This window comes from Colobus angolensis, unplaced genomic scaffold, assembly GCF_000951035.1.
Source record: "Colobus angolensis palliatus isolate OR3802 unplaced genomic scaffold, Cang.pa_1.0 Scaffold91, whole genome shotgun sequence".
Lineage (NCBI taxonomy): Eukaryota > Metazoa > Chordata > Mammalia > Primates > Cercopithecidae > Colobus > Colobus angolensis.
Window position 1 is genome coordinate 5,531,464 of NW_012123043.1, and position 7,988 is coordinate 5,539,451.

At 40.5% G+C, this 7,988-nt stretch overlaps 1 protein-coding gene across 1 annotated transcript in view; it reads right to left on the reverse strand.

Moving 5' to 3' along the window:
- The window catches only part of KDM5B (lysine (K)-specific demethylase 5B), an 81,830-nt gene that overhangs the window by 46,655 nt on the left and 27,187 nt on the right, over positions 1 to 7,988 (reverse strand). The window contains exons 2-3 of the mRNA XM_011931773.1: positions 1,091 to 1,168; positions 169 to 284 (exon numbers count right to left, since the gene is read on the reverse strand). The gene's annotated coding sequence lies outside the window, so the exon portion shown is untranslated. The remainder of the gene's footprint in view (positions 1 to 168; positions 285 to 1,090; positions 1,169 to 7,988) is intronic.

A 7,988-nucleotide genomic window follows, 5' to 3' on the forward strand; every position in this document is an offset into this window, starting at 1 on the left:
AATTTAATTCAGGCCAGGCATGGTGGCTCATGCCTGTAATCCCAACACTTTGGGAGGCCAAGGCAGGTGGATCACCTGAGGTCAGGATTTCAAGACCAGCCTGGCCAAAATGGCGAAATCCCATCTCTACTAAAAATACCAAAATTAGCTGGGCTTGGTGGCACACACTTGTAATCTCAGCTACTTGGGAGGCTGAGGCAGGTGAATCACTTGAACCCAGGAGGCAGAGGTTGCAGTGAACCAGGATCATGCTGTTGCACTCCAGCCTGGGCGACAGAGCAGGACTCCATAATAAAGAAAGTAAAAATTTTAAGTGACTTTAAAAAGAATTTAATTCAGCCCCTACCACGTGACAGACAAGGAATTAAACACTCAGTAAACCTTCCTGTGATGTAAGTAGGCACTCTGAAAGGAACTGAAGTAGTACTGTAAGCACAATTCCATATTATTGTTTAAAATTATATGACAAGTAAAGAAGCTTTTATATGCCCAGCTTTGGGAGGCAGAGGCAGGAGGATCACTTGAGCCCAGGAGTTTGAGACCAGCCTGGGCAACACAGGGAGACTCCATCCCTACAAAAAGAATACAATTGTGTGTGTATGTGTATCTTCACATATGTAAATATATATATGATACAGGGTCTTGCTCTGTTGCCCAGGCTGGAGTGCAGAGTGCAGTGGCACAACCATGGCTCACTATAATCTTGACCTCCTAGGCTGAAGCAATCCACCCACCTCAGCCTCCTGAGTAGCTGGAACTACAGGCACACACCATAACCATCACACCTGGCTAATTTTTTAAATTATGTTTTACTAGAGAGAGGGTCGAGAGGGTCTCACTATGTTGCCCAGGCCAACCCTCCTGCCCCAGCCTCCCTAAGTGCTGAGATTACAACTGTGAGTCACCATGCCTAGCCAATTCGATATTTTAAAGACCTGTTCTCTACAGAAAGAAATGTTCTTATTTGCTCAAATATAAATCTAAAAACAGATTTACAATGGTGATTCTGTAACAATTTTAACATATCCTAATAATTTCAAAGAGGGTCCCCCTGGAATACAGGCAAACAGAACACTAGTGAAGACATTACCTCCAATTCATTCAGTCTCTGGATACGTGGCGTAAAATGAAGTTTATCAACATCACATGCAAATGGTGGTTGCCAATCCTAGGAGAAAGCAAAGGCTCTTATTAGAATAACTTGTAAGTATTTGACATTTAAAATTTTGTTTTACAATTAAAACCCAGGTTAGGTAAATCTGATTCTAACCAATCAAACAAAGTAGAACACAAAGTAGTGGTTTCTCAACCTTTTGTCCAGGAGAACAGCAAAATATGTATGAACACCCTTTCCCAAATAAATATCACATATATACCTCTCCCCACAAATCTTCCCACTGAACAATGTCACTGAGCCTGTTAAAAAAAAAAAAAAACACTCATTTAGGCAAAAGACACTTTGACTTCTGTATTACCATAGAAGTATCTCATTTTTTATATAACAGCTATATATCTGTAACTTTAAAAAACACATTTAACCTTCCAATCACATTAACTTTTATAATTTTTTTTTTTTTGAGATAGGGTCTCACTCTGTTGCCCAGGCCTAAGTGCAGTGGCATGATCACAGCTCATGGAAATCACTGCCTCCTGAGCTCAAGCGATCTTCCACCTTAGCCTCCACCTCCCAAGTATCTGGGACCACAGGTACACACCACCACACTCAGCTAGTTTTTTAAGGTTTCTGTTAGAGACGAGGTCTAGGTACATGTATTGCCCAGATCAGTCTCGAACTCTACGGCTCCAATGATCCTCCCACCTTGGCCTCCCAAAGTGCTGAGATTACAGGTGTGAGCCACCAGAGCCTGGCCCACATTAACTTTTCTTATTAAACTAAGGGTAAATTCTACAGTGGTGTCAGGGGGAGAAAAACTGACATCCAAATTCAAATTTAAAAGTCATCCTTGGCCGGGCACAGTGGCTCAACCTGTAATCCTAGCACTTTGGGAGGCTGAGGCGGGTGGATCTCCTGAGATCAGGAGTTCAAGATCAGCCTGACCAACATGGTGAAACCCTGTCTCTACTAAAAATACATAAATTAGCCAGGTAGGGTGGCAGGCACCTGTAGTCCCAGCTACTCAGGAGGCTGAGACAGGAGAATCGCATGAACATGAGAGGCAGAGGTTGCAGTGAGCCGAGATCACACCACTGCACTCCAACCTGGGCAACAGAGCAAGACTTCGTCTCAAAAAAAAAAATATTGTCCTTAATATGTATACTCATATAAACTGTTCTCTAGAGAACTGTCCTATCATGGAAGAACTGCCATCATGAGAAAGTAATCAGACAAGTAAAAATACATATATATATATATATTTTATATACATATATATATATGTCAATTGTTACCTACAAAGGGAGAAAATTGGAAATGAATGTCCACAATAAGAGAATAGCTAAAGGTATAAAAATGTGTTAATAGGTTTCAGTCTGGGATAATGAAAGGGTCTGGAGGCAGACAATGGTGACGGTTGTACAGCAATCTAAATGTACCCAACGCCAGTGAACTGTATCCTTAAAAATGGTTACAAAGGCAAAAATTTAATGTTATGTACATTTTAATATTTTAATACAATGAAAAAAGTAAAACAGGAAAAATGTACCCTGTAGCATAGATTTTTTTTGTATGTATGTATGTATGTATGTATTTTGGAGACAGAGTTTCACTCTGTTGCCCAGGTTGGAGTACAATGATGTGACCTCGGCTCACTGCAGCCTCCGCTTCCCGGGTTCAAGCAATTCTCCTGCCTCAGCCTCCTGACTAGCTGGCATTACAGGCATGTGCCACTACTATGCCCAGCTAATTTTGTATTTTTAGTAGAGACAGACAGGGTTTCACCATGTTGGTTAGGCTGGTCTCAAACTCCCGACCTCAGATGATCTGCCCACCTCGGCCTCCCAAAGTGCTGGGAGTACAGGTATGAGCCACCGTGCCCAGCCTAGATCTTTATTTACTAATGTGGAAAGATTTTTCCTATATATGTTAAGGGGTGGGGGAGAAAAGGCTTTACAATAGAAAAATAAAACACTGGAAAGCTATCTAGAGCAAAAAGGCTCACAATGGTAGTTGTCCTTATTGGTAGGGTTATAGGTAATTTAAATCCTTGTTTGTTTTAAATATAATCTGAAATGCATTAAATATTTATTAAATATTAAATGTATTATTTCAGATTGTGTGAATATATTAACGAGGAAATTCACAGCCTTTAAACTCAATTTTATACCAAGTTTATCCTAAGAAAACAATTCAGCCGGGCGCGGTGGCTCAAGCCTGTAATCCCAGCACTTTGGGAGGCCAAGGCAAGCAGATTACCTGAGGTCAGGAGACTAGCCTGGCCAACATGGCAAAACCCTGTCTCTACAAAAAACACAAAAAAAATTAGCCAGGTGTGATGACATATGCCTGTAGTCCCAGCAACTTAGGAGTGTGAGGCAGGAGAATCGCTTGAACCCAGGAGGTGGAGGTCACAATGAGCCAAGATCACGCCTTTGCACTCCAGCCTAGGTGACAGAGTGAGACTCCATCTCAAAAATAAATAAATAAATAAAATAATAAAGAAAAAAAATACATGAATGAAATCAACTGCAGCATTACATTAGGAATGTATGATTATTATGGTATTACAATAACACTGAATATTACATAGCATTTAAAAGTGCTGGATTTATAAAGAGTTCATACCAATCAATAAGAAAAAATAGTAACTAATAGAAAAATGGACAAATTGTATCAACAGCCAAAAGGGAAAGGAAAAATGGTCAATCATAAGACTGGCGCCCAACTTCAATCAAAATTCAAGAAATATACAAACTCTCATTGTTTTTACCTATCAGATTAACAGCGCATGCCTTGTGACCCAGCAATTTTATTTTTATTTTATTATTATTTTTTTGAGATGGAATCTCACTCTGTCACCCAGGCTGGAGTGCAATGGCATGGTCTTCACTCACTGCAAGCAAGAATTGAACATCCCAGGTTCAAGCAATTCTCCTGCCTCAGTCTTCCATGTAGCTGGGATTACAGGCGTGTACCACCATGCCCAGCTAACTTTTGTACTGTTAGTAGAGACGGGGTTTCACTATGTTGGCCAGGCTGGTCTCAAACTCCTGACCTCAAATGATCCACCTGCCTAAGCCTCCCAAAAGTGCTGGGATTAGACATGAGCCACCGCGCCTGGCCGTGACCCAGTAATTTTCTGATAGGAATTTATAAATATCTATTACCACTTCCAACACCTGGATGTAGGCAAAAGAAAATTCACTGCAAAATTCCTTCACGTTAAAATTTAAGCACCTATCAGTAGAGAATAACCTAAATAAATGTTGGTATATCTATAACCAACAATAAAATACCACTCAGCTATAATAAAAAAAAATCTAGATGTTCTAAATATGGAAAGATACCCAAGCTTCAATGAGCAAAAAACTAGAACAAAAACATGTATTAGGTTGGTGCTAACGTAATTGCAGCTTTTGCCACTACTAAAAAAAAAAAAAAAAAATTTGCCATTACCTACATACACATATGGCCAAAACCACAATTACATTTGCACCAAGCTAATAACATTGTGTTGAACTTTACATATGCAGATTTTAAACAATATCACAATAATAAGGAGAAAAGAGGCTTTTTAACATTTCAAATCTGTACTGTTGGAACTTATCATTATAGATTGCTTTTAGTTTAGAATAAAAATAACGGCCAGGCACAGTGGCTCATGCCTGTAATCTCAGCACTTAGGGCGGCAGCAGCAGCAGGATCACTTGAATCTAACAGTTTGAGACCAGTCTCTACCCATCTCTACCAAAAAATGTAAAAATTAGGCATAGTGGTGCAAACCTGTAGTCCTACCTACTCAAGGGGCTAAGGCAGGAGGATGACTTAAGCCCAGTGGTTCAAGTTTACAGTGAGCTATGATTGTGCCACTGCACTCCTGCTTGGGCAACAGAGCACGACCCTAGCTCTAAAATAAACACATAAATGAAATTGTTTCGTTTTAGTGATAGCAAAGACTTCAGTAAAAGTGCCCACCAGCGATGCATGATAAAATGTTAAGCTAAAAAGCGATGGGTAAGGTCTTCAAGTGTTCAACATGGTTGTACTGTCTTTTTATGGTTAATGTTTAAAACGTCAGTTAAAAACACACTATATTTTGTTAAAGTTAAAAAATACCTCAATCCCAAGTGAAAAAGATTAGAGTCTGATTTGTTTTTGTTCAACTCAATAACTAAAAGCTAAAGTAATGTGTTTAATTTGTACAGAACACATCCTAGCAAAAGGAAATCACACTGCTTCTTCATTTTCTATGGTAGGCTAACAGGAAGTCTTTATATTGCTCAGAGCTTTGCTTCTAGTGTGTTATAAAAGCCGTTGGTTTTCAGAAATGAATTGATCTGGGTTAAGGTGAGATCAAAAGCATATCAAAAATAAGTGTCAGAATATAGAAGTAAATGTTCAAATATTTAGTCTTAACAGTTTCAAAATGGCCTGAAAATTTTAACATCTAAGACTTACAGGTGATATATGTTATTTGCTGATTGATCAGATAATATACCTTCTAATCCCAAAACACAATGATAAAGATATTAATCTGATGTTCTCAAAAGCCTATATATTAAAGTTTTACAAATTAAAATAAGCTTCTTTCTATGTATGAATATATACACAGTATGCTTATTTTGGCCTAAAGCTAAAATGAATCCTGAAAATGATTCATCAAATGGAAACTAGTTCATATCTGTCAATAAGGATGCTCATAAGTGGGTATGTTTAAAGAAATAGTTTGAGAAGATCATTTTTGCATTAAAAATAGATCACTACAAACTCTGTCGTCTCTTCTGGTTATAAAGAATGAGAGAAGAGATAAATGTCATTCAGTTTTGGGACATTCACTATCAGTTGCAAAACTAGACTCCAATAAAAAAATCAAATTTATTTGTAATGTTCACTATCATATGGAACTGATACCTTTGGCAAAGTCTGGTCTCTTTGGGACATGAATCTTTTTTTCTTTTCAAGTAGAGATGAGGTCTCACTATTTGCCCAGGCTGGTCTGGAACTCCTGGGCTCAAGCAATCCTCGCATCTAGGCCTCCCAAAGTGCCAGGATTACAGGTGTGAGGCACAGCAGAAGCCAACCATAACTTTTAAATGGGGGGTAGGGGAAGTCATTATGAAAGGTAAATACAAGAGATCATAATAAAGCTTCTAAGGTGAAAATTTTGAAAAATAATCCTCGGGGCCGGGCGTGGTGGCTCACACCTGTAATCCCAGCACTTTGGGAGGCTGAGGTGGATGGATCACGAAGTCAGCAGATCAAGACCATCCTGGCTAACATGGTAAAACCCCGTCTCCACTAAAAATACAAAAAATTAGCTGGGCATGGTGGCGGGTGCCTGTAGTTCCAGCTACTCGGGAGGCTGAGGCAGGAGAATGGCGTGAACCCGGGAGGCGGAGCTTGCAGTGAGCCAAGATCCGGCCACTGCACTCCAGCCTGGGCGACAGAGCGAGACTCCGTCTCAAAAAAAAAAAAAAGGAAAAACACTGTGGCTCACACCTGTAATCCCAGCACTTTGGGAGGCTGAGGTGGATGGATCACGAAGTCAGCAGATCAAGACCATCCTGGCTAACATGGTAAAACCCCGTCTCCACTAAAAATACAAAAAATTAGCCGGGCATGGTGGCGGGTGCCTGTAGTTCCAGCTACTCGGGAGGCTGAGGCAGGAGAATGGCGTGAACCCGGGAGGCGGAGATTGCAGTGAGCCAAGATCCGGCCACTGCACTCCAGCCTGGGCGACAGAGCGAGACTCCGTCTCAAAAAAAAAAAAAAGGAAAAAGAAAAAGAATTCTCAAATTAACGTAGCCAAATAATCCAAATCCCCACTTAGAAACATTGTGATAATGTTTAACTTGATGCTTAAGTTTCTAAAAGGAATATAATGTAAGCTGGCCAAAAAGTAAAACTTATACTCCCTACCAATAAAATGGATCATAAATCACTTTTGCTAACATAAAACAGCCTTTACATACTAACTAGAAGTAATATGAATTTGTAGATGACATGCAGTTCCATATAAATTCCTTGCTGAGATTATTTTAATTTCCTTTACTTTCAAAACTTGAAAGTAAGCCAGGTGTGGTGGGGTTACACTTTGGGAGGCCAAAAGGGGGAAGACTGCTTGAACCTGGGAGCTTAAGACCAGCCTGGGGGCTGGGCACGATGGCTCACGCCTGTAATCGCAGCGCTTTTGGAGGCCAAGGCGGGTGGATCACCTGAGGTCAGGAGTTCGAATCCAACCTGGCCAACATGGCAAAACCCCATCTCTAATAAAAATAAAAAATTAGCCGGACGTAGTGGCACGTACCTGATAAAATAACTCTCTCATTCTTTATAACCAGCTACTCAGGAGGCTAAGACAGGAGAATCACTTAAACCCAGGAGGTAGAGGTGGCAGAGAGTGGAGATTACACCATTGCACTCCGGCCTGGGTGACAAAGCAAGACTCTGAAAGAAATAAAGACCAGCCTCGGAAACATAGTGAGGTTCTGTCTCTACAAAAAAAAAAAATAAGTTAGCCAGGCATGGTGGCATGCAGCTGTAGTCCCAAGCTAATCAGGAGGCTGAGGTGGGAGGACTACTTGAACCGAGGAGCTCAATCCTGTAGTGAGCCATGATCATGCTACTGCACTCCAGCCTGGGCGACAAAGCAAGATTGTCTCAAAAAAACAAACAAAAATAACTTGAAAATGGTTTTATCTTAACCCTTACAAGATAAAGTACAAGAATCTTATTATTTAAAAGTTCAGGCTGGGTGCAGTGGCTCACGCCTGTAATTCCGGCACTTTGGGAGGCCGAGGCAGGCAGACTGTGTGAGTCCAGGAGTTCCAGACCAGCCTGTAGTGAGCCATGATCATGCTACTGCACTCCA